At 45.1% G+C, this 11,870-nt stretch overlaps 1 long non-coding RNA gene across 1 annotated transcript; it reads right to left on the bottom strand.

Moving 5' to 3' along the window:
* Positions 1-3,634: 3,634 nt before the first annotated feature.
* LOC115521052 lies at positions 3,635-8,984 on the bottom strand. Its single transcript, XR_003970940.1, has 3 exons — positions 8,899-8,984; positions 4,723-5,426; positions 3,635-3,900 (listed from the first exon to the last, which is right to left on the bottom strand). It is a non-coding gene; the product is annotated as an uncharacterized LOC115521052 (long non-coding RNA).
* Between the last annotated feature and the right edge of the window lie 2,886 nt (positions 8,985-11,870).

Genomic DNA, 11,870 nt, shown 5'->3' with positions numbered 1-11,870 from the left:
GAACTGGGAGCGCCCTCAGTTCTCCAGGCTGCAGTGTGAACAGCCCCACCTCTTGGTTCTTAAGGGTTAAAGCATAATGGATGATGGATAGAGCCTCTAGACAGAGAGACGTGAAGGAAAAATCACTGGGTTTCGAAGTACACCATGGCTTCTTGAAGAAAATCTTCTTTGGAAAAATAGTGCTTGGCTTGCTATGGAGCCCTAGTAGAGGCTAAACCCCTTACCAAAAGACCAGTTGCCTTGTAAATGGAGGCGTCCACCCCGAACTGGATGTTGCCTGGCTCTGTAAGCAATAAAGTCAGGCATAACCAGCAGCACGCTATCAACAAGAGGGAGCACATTCGTGGGATCCCGTTGGAGCAGATCCTGAAGGCATCAGTTCGTTGCACGAACAAACTGTATACCCCTAGGATGTCTATACTGCTCCCCTGACATTTTCTCTTCTGCCCACACCTCTAGCCACGTCAGGAGCTTTGCAGCGGGCTGAAGAAGACAAAAAAATTAAACATGATTGAAATGTGCCTTCATGGGTTGGACACGGACAGCTGCAGAGTTACAATCCCAGTTAGCAGTAACCGTCAGGGACACTGGGGAGTGAAAAGCCATGTTCGGGACAGAACTCGAAACGGCACAGCTCAACATCCAGTTTGCCTGGGGTGGGAAAGAGGGCCTGGTGTGTGAGCAACGGCTACCACTTGGAAAAACGTTCAGGGAACTGGAAAGAAAAAGTTGGAATTTGGAGACAAGGAGGTCTAGAGAAGACGGAGGCGGAGGGGATCTCAGAATGGGGCCAGGTCGTGAGAATCTTTATTACGTCCTGTGAATGTTGACCAAAGACAATCCCCTGAGCCCCCAAAATGAAGGTTTTCAATGATGAAGAAAAAAAAAAAAAAGAAAGTAAACCCACCCCAGAGCTGTCAGTCAGTCTCCTCCCCACCACCCCTGCTTTTTGCTCAATGGGCCATGAGTAAAGCGGCTGTAGAGGCAGGGGTGAAGGGGAAGCAGGGCCCGGGCAGGGTTTCTCGTCACCACTGGACTGGCCCATCTGGTGGGTCCCAATCATCCACAGCAGCAACCAACCTGGAATCCCATTCTTGTACCATAGACCCTGAGGACCAGGCTGACACCATCAGGTTTATTAGACGGAAGCTTCTCATCATGGAGGGGACGGAAAATCGCCCCCAGTGGAGAAGACACCTACACTGGGTAAGAATTCTTCTCTGCCTCGCACGCTCCTTCACGCATCACGATCTGCCTGTGGTGCTGCTGTAGACCCATGTGATGGTACCAGGAGATGAAGCCTTCGGGAAGTGATTAGGTCACGAGGGTAGAGCCCTTATGAATGAGATTAACGCCTTTAGGAAAGAGGTCCGAGAGAGAACTCCCTAACCCTTCTCCCCATGTGAGGACACAATAAGAGGTCATCTGTAACCTGATAGAGGGCCTTCATCTGCCCACGCTGGCACTCTGATCTTGGACTTCCAGCCTCCAGAAATAAATACATAAGACAAATAAATGAGAAATACATTTTTACTTTGTCTAAGCTGCCCAGTTGTGGTATTTTGTTAGTAGCCTGAACAGACTGAGACATCATCCTGATATCTAAACAGTGTTGCCTCTGTGGGGCGCTTGGGTGGTTAAGCAGGTTAAGCATCCGACCTCAGCTCAGGCCATGAAGACCTGAGCCCAAGCATTCCATGTCCTTACCACAACCTCACCACCTGGAAGCCACAGGCCTGTGGAGCACTCAGTTCCAGAGCTGGGTGGAAAGTGACACTTGGTTAGATTAGGGTGTGTTGTTCCTGATGTGGTTATTTGCTCTGAACCAACAACCACGTTGGGTACTGATTCTCCCATCGTCAGAATGTATTACTCTGGGATCCATAGGATGGAGACGAGAGTGGCATTTCTTAACATCCCATCGCATAATTCACTCGTGAAAGTTTGCTTATCATCTTTTTACCAGTTGTTCTACTGGTTTAGAGGTCTGAGATCCCAAGGACAAAACTATTCCACCGTTGGACAAAACTATGTTTCCATACCCAAGAACTGCCTTTGGCCCCTTGTGGGTTCCTCACGTCCCTGGATAAACAGGTAAAAGATAAAAGGAGGGTTACCACATTGACTGAGGAGATTAGGTTGGTTTTCAAGGAGAAATGGACTTCCTGTTAAATTAGGCACACAATGGGAGAATATTTCTCAAACCAAGAAATCCTGGGAATGGCTCTAGATCATGCTCTATATCAGGTGGTCAAAGTCAATGGAAGACCATGAGAACCAATTTAACAATAAGACTCATGCCCCTCGAGAACCAAGGTTTCAGTTTCCCCCTGAATTAAGAACCCCAACCTGCTGAGGGGGGGGACACAGAACTGGCAGTGGAGGAAGGAAGACAGAAATAGCAAATACCGAATAAAGCCACACAACCAGATGCAGAAATGAACACTGTGAGGGTGACATGTTTCCGCTCACCATGCTGTGTCGTATCTTACCTTGTCCCTCCCTTTTCCTACTATTTTACATGGGGCTTGGTTATAATTTTGCCAGTAGGTTATAGCAAAACAACCCAGGCAGAGATCGAACTAAAGGAGGAAAGGCTGACCTCCAGAGGCGATGGCTGACACCGGTACCATTTGGGTGTCTGCTTTGGGGGGCAGGTTGAATGTGTTATTTGCATGAGCGATGGTTTCATGACAATAATGAGGGCATTTTTTTGTTGTTGCTGCTGTGGTTTGAAAGTTTACAGGCAGGATGAAGGGTATTCGTGGGTGTGGGGGGGCCAAAGGTGTGGTCTGTGGCGAGCATCGGATAATGTCTCCATCTAGTCCATTCCAATCCCTTGTATTGGATCAGGCATTACTGCACGCCGGAGGCTGAGAATCCAAGACTGCATCTCCCAGACATCCTTCTGGCACACGTGTTTCCACACGACCTCGCCACCCTAGACCTCTCTCAAGCAGAATGGGGGGAGAGGTGTCTAAACCCTGATTTGGGCTCTGTTTTCAGCTGCAATATTAAGTGCGGGGGTGTCAGAGTCAGAAGAATGAGAGTGTGAATCCCCTCATCGATTGCCGAATCCTGACCTTCCCAGAGCTGAGCCCCAGCATCCCGTACGTGGAAGGATAACCTCTCCCTGTCGTGAGAAATAAGTGAGATCATGAGTGTAAACCACCTAGTACAGTACCTGGCACACATTGCCAAATGGCGGTTCCTCGTCCCTCAACAATCGACAGATCTGTTTGGCAGTTTGGCAACTGGTCGTATCTTTTCCAGAAACACAGTGAGGTTAAAAAAAAAAAAAAAATAGTGCAACATCGTAGGAACGGTAAGGAAAGAATTCACGATATTATCTTAACAGGGCATGAAGCCAGGGGAACTATCACGGCAATCTGATTTCTTTTTAGAGGTAGGAAGTTATCTGGGCCAAAGTCCCCTTTAAAATGGGGGGTTAATATCCCACTAAAACTTCGGGACCGCACCACGGCTTTAACCAGATGTGTTCAAGTGGTTTACAGATGACAGAACCGTGTTCTTGGGTAGCTCCCTGCTTCCTCTACGGTCTTGATTTATTTCCCTCTTGGAGTAGAATGTGCTCTTTAATACATAGCAATCGTCTACTGTGTTCTTTTCTTTCTTTTTTTTTTTTTTTTTTAGCACCTTCCAAGTTAGAGTTCCTAAAATATGTTGTTACATAGTCTCCACTTTCATGTTAGAGCAGAACTGTTGGAAATGCTTGTTCTCAAAATTCACTCACCACGTTAACCTCCAGCAGTGAAAACAATAAAAACTTTAAACCACATTTCTTCACAGTGGAAACCACCACTTTTTGAAACAATGAAGCGAAGTTAGCTTTCAGGGCTGGCTGTCCCACTGATGCTATTGTCCTCGAAATGTTGGTACCTGATAAACTGGAACAGAACAAGAAAGCTATTCATTGGCGGGTAACAAAATATACAATGTGTGACATATTAATGACATAACCTGCTCAGTACTTCCCATACACAGAGCCGAGAAAGGAAGTTCACCTTTGGGAACTGGTTTAGAGGAAAGAAGCAATCTGCTTTCTCTTTAGTTAAAATATTTCATAAGCCCAGTGAAAGTTATATGCAATCCTTGAATATTTGCAGACCATATTCATTTGATTCTTCTAATTTAACCCAAAATATAAAAACATTGAGCAGATATTTAGGTGGGTACCTATATAAATATAGTACATAGATATTCTTTAATATATGTATTAATTCCACCCATTAGCAGGTGATAGGATGGAGGTAGAGGAAAGAACAGGGAATAAAACAGAAAATTAAAAAAACCAGAGTTAAATGGTTAAAAAGAAGGGAAAAGGAGGCATTAAAAGCAGACACAGAGGGAGGGAATTACGTAGGGCATATGAGCAAAGGGAGAAAGAGAAGGAAAGAAAAAGAGAAAGAGACAGGTTGACTCTGAAATATAATAGGAAACGTGCCAAATAATCTGAATCCGAACAATCTGAATAGGTCCTGGGAGCGAGGGATCATGAGTGTAGGAATGAAGCTGCCATTTCTCTTTCCTCCCTACTTGCCACATCCGTGGGTTCACCACTGCGTCCCTCGTGCCTAGTTCAAGGACAATAAACCCTTGCTCACTAACTGAATAAGGATCAGGAATCATCACAGAACCACACAAGGTCACTTGCCAAGACCTTGGAAAGGTGCTCTCGTCCATAGGCATGGTTCGACTTACCTTGGTTCTTTCCAGGAATAAAGAATTCACTTCTCAAGGCAGTTAGAGATAGCTTTGTTCTAACAGGATAAATCTTCAGTGTCCACCAACAGCCCAGCTCTGGAGACCAGACTCAGCAAGTCTAATAAATCTTCTACAGGACAGCCCATGGGAAGCCAGCTCTATGTGCCCTTCAAGGTACCTCGAAACCCTGCACACCCTCTTCTGCTTTTCCAGGTATGGCTCATTCTCTGCTTGTGGTCTGAACGCCACAAGGGAAAAGGGCTGCTGCCTCCCTCATTCTAGAGCCTACCAGTGTGATGCTGTATCTTCAATTCCGATGATTTTCTTTGGGCAGCCCCGTGGTAATTGGAAGAGCTCACCCTGGAAGGGCAGGTTACACTTTGCATGCCTCACACTAAAAGACAGTCTCCTTCCCCTTCTGAGGGTAGAAAGCTCTGGAAACTTGTTCAAACAAGGAAACTTGTTCAAAAGGGCTAGAAACAGGATAAGAACCTTTGTCTTCATCTCAGTCTCAGCTGTCTTCGTGCGCCAATTCTCTTTCCCACTAGTGATGCTCCAGAGATCTCTTTTTCTCCTGTGTCTGCCCTTCACAAGGGTCCCGCTGGACTTGTGCTAATTGCCAGGGTATCACAAGCCTCTACACCGGCCTCATGACTCCACAGCATGAACCCAGGCGACTGAATCAACCCTCGTCCTCTCTCCTGTAAAACAAGGATAATAATGGTGTCAACCTCTTGGCATCCTTGTGCGTTCTAGCAATACGTGCAAACCCTGGAACAGGACTGGGCATTCAGGAGGTGCTCGGAAAGCATTAGCTTCTATCACAACGCTTACTCTGCTTCTAAAAAAGCCGACGTGATTTATAAAGTCACACTGAAGAGTAGCTAGCTGACTATTGGCTACAAGTGTCATTTGCCAGATTCCTTAATGCTGGGCTTGTGAAAGGGCATGCAAAATTTTGCGGATACAAGCATTGATTCCCTCTTATTCTCAACTCTGGCAGCATATTAGAATCATCTGGAATTTTTTATGGTTTGCTTTTTTTTTTGAGAGCGGGGGAGTGGCAGACAGTGAGGGAGACAGAGGATCTGAAGCAGGCTCCGCGCTGACAACGGAGAGCCTGATGCAGGCCTCGAACTCGCAAACTGCAAGATCATGACCTGAGCCGAAGTCGGATGCTTACTCACTGAGCCACCCAGGCAGCCCCAGATAATTCTGATACAAGTAGTCTGGGGTGGGGCTCAGGCATTGCTCCCCAAGCAAGTGTACTCATGGACATCGGTGAGAACCACTGATGCATAGTAAGGTCTTTAACTAGAATAGACAGCAGATCGTTTTGTGGTTTAAAACACAACAACAAAACAAAAACATACGTCAACCACCTCCTTTCCACAATCTTTGATCAGGGGGCTGAACTGAAGCCAAGTGCCTACACATTTCTAAAAGGTGATTCTGATGTGCCCTGGAGAACCAGGGGCCACCAAATTTTCATCACACCTGTGATGAAGAGAGGTTGGCTCCCAAACAGAAGTCTGAGCTGTGGTTTCTGCCGGGGATGAGGTTCGCCCCCATCCAGACCTCTACCTGGACCCAGAATACTTGCATTCAGCCACCCCCCTCCCCCGGAGGTGGGGGGGTGGGGCAGCCCAGGGTGGAAGGGGCCACCAGGAATGGAGAGAGCCCTGGGGCCTCTGGCTCTTTCTTTCCCAGTTGGGCCAATCAACAAGAACTGCTTTCACCCCTGAGGATGCGAAAAATCAGGAGAAATGGCTGGAGCCATGACGTCCCTTCTTTATCTGTATCCAGGATATTACAGGTTGACCGACAGAGCCTGAAGAAAGTGGTTTCTGTTTCTGTCAACATATGCATCTGAGGCCGGATTTCCAACAGTAACTGACACACATTAAATCCAGGAAGAGGAAGACGATTGTCACCTCGTTTCACTCCGCTTCAGGTATAAATGTGCCAATCGACAGGCTTTTATCAAAGAAGAACCACACTCAAATAAAGTAAAATAAACGGTCGTGTTGTTCTGTATTTTTATCTGTTTGCATTCTGTAATATATTCTCTTTTTTCGAAGGGACATTTAGAGATCAACGTGATTTTGCTCCCTGTGCTTTCTTGAGACGAGTGTCCGCTGCTCTGAAATTATTCTTCTCATAGTTATGAGGGGAAAGTGTTCTTTATTAAATGAGACGATGGCATAGTTACTTGTTCATTTGTCTTTAATTATTTTGCCTTGAAAAATAAAGAATTGATAACTCTGTGTTCCTCAATCCCCCTTCACTGTGAATCCCCTACATCTTTTTTCAAACCAATCGGTGAAATCCCAGAATCTGGGAAACAAGTGGTTTCTACTAGGTGCTCATCAAAGTACTGAAACAATATTCAAATATACAAAGTATATGGAGAACTGAAGCAATATACAAAGAGTAGGTGTGGAGTAGGACTCTTAACAAAGTGCCCCAAACAGGTTTTTGCATATGGAAATCTGACTACCAAATTAGAGATAATTGCATTTTTAAAAGGGAAATCTCTTTACCCAGATAGATCTATAACTAGTGACATACCATAATGAAAGGAGGAGCCAAATGATTAAATTGGAGGGAAGTGAGGACTAGTGAATTTGAAAAGTGCTTCTTTGGGGGCATCTGGGTGGCTCCGTCAATTAAGCACCGACTTGGGCTCAGGTCATGATCTCACGGCTCTGTGCTGACTGACAGCTCGGAGCCTGGAGCCTGCTTCCGATTCTGTGTCTCCCTCTCTCTCTGCCCCTCCCCCACTCACACTCTGTCTCTCTCTCGCTCTCAAAAATAAACATTTAAAAATTTTCTTTTAAGAAAAAAGAAAAGTGCTCCTTTTGAATAATTAAAGAAAACAGGGAAGACTATACTATGTTGGATAAATGATGGATGGATGGATGCATGTGTGGAGGGAGGGGGGATGGGTGGATGATGGAGAAAAGAATAAGGGCTAGAAACATGAAGACTAGAAAGATTTTGGAATAGGGAGACAATGAGATGAAGAGAGGAGGAAGGGGACAAGAAATATGAAAGTGTATAGATAGCATGGAGCAAAGAACACTGAGAGCAACTCTACAAGGGAATTAAATGGTCCTCGTGTCCTCAGTTTCCTCATCTGAAAACAAGCAAATTGGTTCCAATTATCTCTAATATCCTCTCCAACGGTGGCATTCTCTGTGTCTAAGGAGAGGTAGACAAGGAAGACAGAAAAGGAAGAAAAACAGAAGAGAAGAGGTTCAAGAGTTCCAAAGTACTTAATCCCTGTAACAAATTACCACAACCTTAGTGACTTAAAACATCGCTTTACTCCCTTACTGTTCTAAAAGCTGGAGGAGTCCTAAAATCCAGGCAGCCCTCCTGTGTAGTTCTCACGCAAGCTTTGATTCGGTGGCACAGCCTGCTTTCATGTTTCGGCACTAGCTTCTTCTATCTGTGGTTCCCAAGAATGCCTTGGTGACGCGGCTGTCAGATTTAGGAAATAAAAATCCCAGATGCTCTATTAACTTTGAATGGCAGATCATCAGCCCATAGTACTTTTAGGTTAAGTCTGCTCCAAATATTGCCTGCAAATTAACAATGCTAAGAAAAAATACGTTGCGTATCTGGAACTCAAGATGAACTGGTTGTCCTCTATTTTCCCTGGCAACCTTCCTTGGGAGAGCGTACCCATTTCAAACAGGCAGATGGGAAACCCAGCATGGGTAATTACACTCTCAGAGAAGTTTGTGGTCCCGGACAAGCTGAAAGTTTGTTCAATAGTAAGCAGCTTCTCACGTTGGACCTATGCTCAGACCAATTTCTTCCCCCTCATTTCGCCAGAGACTCCAGTCCCTTCCAACCTGCTTCAAATGTGAAGCTGAGCAGATTACCACTCTTTATAATTCCCGCAAACTCATGTTGCCGGGGAGTCCCTGCCCCCAACCTATTCTGCAGCCTTAAGTGTTACTCACTCCTCCTCTCTTCCCCAACTCCCTCCACACAGTCTTCCTCCAGCCTCTCACATAAGTCTTTGAGCCAAAATGGGGTTCATTTGCACTTGCATTGTCAAGGAGAGAAGGAGAAATGTCATAATCACCACGAAAGGAGCTGAACATCTCCTAAGTTAACACCCAGGACCAAGCAGGAAGGGCTGCAAGTAAATCCTCTTACTGTCTGGTGAATTTCCTGTTCCTTTCCAATTCTCTGTGGATTCAGAGTCCGGGCTCTTCGTCGGGCTCAAGCAGTTTTTGTGAGCATCTCCAAAAACTTAGAAAAGAAACTGAATATGGAAAATAGTGCAAAATAGGAATTTGTTTAAAGGTGGGTGGTTTTTAGGCTTCCGTTTATAAAATGGTCTGACCCAGTTTTCAACTAGGTCAAGATGTGGTAGACTGAGTTAAATCATGAAAGGCACAAATTACCCTAGAGCAGAGGAAGATTTTTGTGAAGTCACTTCCTAGCTGCTCCTTTAGCTTGAGTGGAACTGGCCTTTCCAGTTGAGGGAGTGTCCTGCCCCCGGGAAAAGTGAACTCATCATTTTCCCATCCTCCTCCCAACTGTGACCAGGCCGCCTGTGCCTTCCTGTTTTAATGACTTGGAGTGACCCTAAATGATTGGCATTGTGGTGCTTTTCGTCTTTCATCTTTTGTTTCCTTTTTCTTTTTTTCTTAGCAAAGTAAGAAGTAAAGACACTGGAAATTTAGAAAATCTAACCATTTTCATCTTTTTTTCCTTCTATCTTCTCTCTGATATCATAACTCGTAAATATTGCCCCCATTGACCTGGTCGTTTCCCCAAGCATCTACAAATGAGTAAATTAATTGGACTTTTCTCTTATGACCATTGTTGGCTGTTGGGTTTTTTTCCCCCTAACTTCTATTACTTGGTTTTGTTGAACTTTGAAATATAAGCCCTCTTGATTTCCTGTAAATATTTGTTCTTTTAAAAACTAAGCCTCATTTTATTCTTACCCCATGAACTTTTAATTTCCCGATTCCCGTTAGACATTTCTGATCGATTTCTCTGTTTTCTGTTAAAACTTTGTTTCTCAATTCTCTTTCATGTATCTTTCCCCTTCCTTCACCTGAGAGGAAAATGGTCTTAACAGCCTGCCTGCCTTCCTTTCTCTCACTCTAGTCCTTCCTCATGTTTTTAGTTTTTATACATTTTATAAATTTTTCCCTCAGATTTCCTCCCGACTCATTCCCTACCTGCTTTTCTCCTTTGTGTCTATGCCTCAATCTTCCCTTTGAAGTTTTCCTTCGTTTCCTCTTTTTTCTTTAGGTCTTCATGTTCTTGCTTCATGACAAGAATGCATTTATTTTGGGGGAAAAAAGCGCTTCTAGTAAATCTCCTATAAGCAAGCGGGACATTTGTCATCTGACCTTCCTTGCCTGCCCCTTATGCTCTCACACATAAACCTGGAGTCTCAGCCATCATTCATTTCCCGGGATAAGTTTTACCTCTGCCCAGAATGCTTTCCTCTTTCTCTAACTTATCTCCTGCTGTTCCTCCAGTGCCCGTGCAGGACATCACCTTTCCATGACCTTCCTAGCCTGGTTAGTCAAAAGTCTTGTCTACTTCTGTCACCCCATGGGTTTAACTTCCTTATCAGTAAAAATTCAAGGTGGGGTTATAAATTGACGTGTTCTTTTTTCCTCTTTATCTTTTTTGAGAGACAGAGAGAGAGAGAGAGCAGTGGAGAGGGGCAGAAGGAGAGAGACAGAGTGAGAGAGAGAATCTTGAGCAGATTCCATGTTCAGTGTGGAACCTGACATTCAGGTCAATCCCACAACCTTGAGGTCGTGACCTGAGCCAAAATCCAAAGTCATATGCTCAACCAGCTGACTCACCCGGGTGCCCCTAAATTGACCTGTTTTTAAATTTTTCAGATATAACAGCATAGGGAAAGAGTGCATAAAACAAATATGGAGTACATTGAATAATGATTTTTAAAAATCCAGAGAGCCTCCACCTGGGTTAGCACTCTTCAAGGTCTCACGTATCCTTTGTCACACAGACGGCTTACCCCTGAAGATAACTGTTATCCTCTCCCTTTAGGCTAATCACTTCCTCACTTATCTGAAGCAGGCTCCAGGCTCCGAGCTGTCAGCACAGAGCCCGCCGTGGGGCTCCGAACCCACAGACAGTGAGATCATGACCTGAGCCGAAGTCGGATGCTCAACCGACTGAGGCACCCAGGCGCCCCTCCTCACTCTACTTCAGAGTTTTACCACGTTCGTATGCCTTCTTAAGCAACAACATTTCATTTTTCCTGATTTCGAATTTTATAAAAATGGGATCATCCCAGGGGTAGGGCACGAAGATCCCTGCCTTTTGTCTTGTTTCTTGCGCTCAGTGCTGTGTTTGAGATTCCAGGCTGTTGCGTTTAGCTGCGGTTTTGCTTATTTTCCCTTCCGTGCACATTTTCCATGGCATGAGAGCCCACAATTTATTCATTCACTCTAAAGTTGATGGACCAGTTTGGAACTACTGTAAACATTGCTGCTGCAGACATTCTTATACAAGAATCCTGGCACATGTGTGCATGTATTTCTCCAGGTCAGAAATGGGACAGAATCGCTGAGTCACAGAGCTTGCTCCTGTTCAGCTTTGGTAGGAAATGCCAAACGGTCTTCCAAAGAGGTGGTAGCAATTTATATTCCCACTGGCAGTCCGTGGAAATCCCTTTTGATTCAGAGCCTCACCTTCTTTGCCCATCTGATGAGCAGGAATGGGCATTTTCATCTCTCTATGCCCAGAGCTACCCAATTGACTGGTTTCTAGAGGGTGTTCCCATGCATTTATTAGTATATGTGCTGTCGAAGCAAGAACTCCCATGGATTTATTAATTCATAAAACTCCCTTATGTTTTATGTTTCATTCCAGACTTATGCCGTGTCTGACAATTTTCCAAGGACCTACCTTAGGAGAACTGGGGTTAAGCACGCGTGGAATGACAACTACTCTGAAAACTTCTATTCTTTGACACGTAAAGGCTTTGCTCCACCAGCACTGCTGGGGCATAGGACGAAGTTTGTAAAAGCCTCTGTGCAGGGGATGGGGGGTGGGGTGGGGGGGCGGTGGGGGAAGGGGGCTGCGGTGCATCCCATGACTCCAGCCCTAAGAGAAAGGATGGTCAG

Source organism: Lynx canadensis, chromosome C1 (genome assembly GCF_007474595.2).
Source record: "Lynx canadensis isolate LIC74 chromosome C1, mLynCan4.pri.v2, whole genome shotgun sequence".
Classification (NCBI taxonomy): Eukaryota; Metazoa; Chordata; class Mammalia; order Carnivora; family Felidae; genus Lynx; species Lynx canadensis.
The sequence above is the reverse complement of the archived record's forward strand: the minus strand, read 5'-3'. Positions and strand labels throughout refer to the sequence as shown.